Raw genomic sequence first — 1,932 nt, 5'->3', positions numbered from 1 at the left:
AACACGTAACTACTTTCAAACTTCACGTCATTAGTACTGGAAAATCCAGTCAGATTCACCTGATAAATCACGTAACTCACCGAAGCTAAGTTTTGTTCAGGTTACATGCCATTCAGGTCACTCTTACGTGAAAAGTGTGGTGGATGAGAACCACATTTGTTTTCAGGTAAACATGACGTGAAGATTTTTCAGAGTGGAGGAAAGCCCACTGGCGTTCCCGGGTGGGGGGAAGGGAAAAAATGCCTTTTCGCCTGTGAGTTTTCCTCCATCTAGTGTCAAAAAGTACAGTGACCGATTGATTTTTACACACCGACAAGCCGCCATTACCGAGCGTGGAAAGCTGGATAAGATGTGGAATCTATATCTGACCATCGCTACATCTACTATGTTCTTTCGAATGTTACTTCACCGACCTTGCGTTTTTGAAATCCTTGTCCAACCATCTGGTATATCTATACAGAGTTGCTCTCGACAAAATCATGGATATCTACCACCCATTCAAACTCATACATACTTGGATATCGTTGCATGTCGCGGAAGCTTTCGAAAAAGCTTGCCCTTTGCGTTCTGTGAAACCTCAAGAGTAGTGGAGAAAGAGAAAGTAGTGGAACCTCAGAAAGTAGTGGAGAAAGAGTTGAAACAGACGCCATCCAGTAGGGACGGAGTCTTTCAAGTTGGCTCGGAAGGCCTACAAGTAGGCTCTCCGATCTGCTGGACGATCCGGCTGGACAAACTTTTGTGTAATGGTTTCCAATTTGAGTGAAGCCAGTAGGTTAAATTATAGATAGTAGAATCTATAGATGAGCGAAAGCATGGCTGAGTCGAATTTTTTGCCCGTGCACACGCGCATATGACGTCACAGCCCTTAACGTTTCCATTGAAATCGTGACGTCATGCTCGTTTGGAGACACGTTTGACAGTTCGTTTGGAGACAGAGGATTTATCTTCGCTCATCTATATATTCCACTATCTATAGGTTAAATGAAATTCTTGCGAGATCCAAGGATTCCTATTTGATACACGGATAAAAATAAAAAAACTAAATAGATTATTTTCTAATCTAAAACTATATTCTGTCTATCCACTCATCGCAATGTTTAAGTGGACTATAAGATGTGAATGATTAAAATAATTTTAATCTTTGGAATGATTATCTTTTATCAAGGGGATGCGACTGTCATAATTTTGCCTACTCAACATCTAGACAACATGATGTCATATGTTTTTGTTTTGGGCTCCGGCAATAGCGCGGTAAACGGACTCGAAAAAGATTTTCACTTTCGCAAGTCGAAAACTGTTGAAGAAAATAATTGTTTCTCTGGGGAAAAATAGGAATAATGTGGTTCTCAAATGCATCAGCTTCAACGGATTGCACGAAAAACGATGGTTTGTCAACAAAGGTAAGCTTAAAATTTCACTTTACAAAATGATCTGTATTCCCTGAACATTCTATTATTCATTCATTACAGGGTTTCGGCGAACCAGGATAGAACATCCGCTGCACGCCGGTTATATATGTACCAATATATCATCAGAGTAAAGGATGTGATACTGTCGCAGCCGCTGCGACAATCTTTTCTAAGCTTACATTGTGTGGTAAATGCATGTAAAAAATGAATCAATGACAATAAATAAATGATACTTTTTGCAATGTCGTCTCAGAATAATGATTGTCCACTAACAACTAGAACAACTCCGAAATACTGCGGCATCGGTGTTAGAAAATGCATAATGCTAAAGGAAGGCATAGAGTATTCCTCCTTTATACGCCATTCGACAAACAGATGCTAAAGACGTCTCTGTTAATGATTGTGGAAGAACCATATGAATACATTTAATACTAAATACTCATTTTCTGGATTGCAATCCCATCCCATCTACCATAGTACCACGTTCCTAAAATTATTTTCAGTGCCTTTTCTTTCCACATAA

At 39.4% G+C, this 1,932-nt stretch overlaps 1 long non-coding RNA gene across 1 annotated transcript; it reads left to right on the top strand.

Moving 5' to 3' along the window:
* The first annotated feature begins 1,227 nt into the window (after nucleotides 1-1,227).
* LOC134223486 (uncharacterized) lies at nucleotides 1,228-1,667 on the top strand. The gene is made up of 2 exons (XR_009982593.1): nucleotides 1,228-1,400; nucleotides 1,470-1,667. It is a non-coding gene; the product is annotated as an uncharacterized LOC134223486 (long non-coding RNA).
* Nucleotides 1,668-1,932: the final 265 nt, after the last annotated feature.

Source organism: Armigeres subalbatus, chromosome 3, assembly GCF_024139115.2.
Source record: "Armigeres subalbatus isolate Guangzhou_Male chromosome 3, GZ_Asu_2, whole genome shotgun sequence".
Taxonomy (NCBI): Eukaryota; Metazoa; Arthropoda; class Insecta; order Diptera; family Culicidae; genus Armigeres; species Armigeres subalbatus.
Note: the sequence above shows the minus strand (reverse complement) of the source record. Positions and strands in the feature narration are given on the sequence as shown.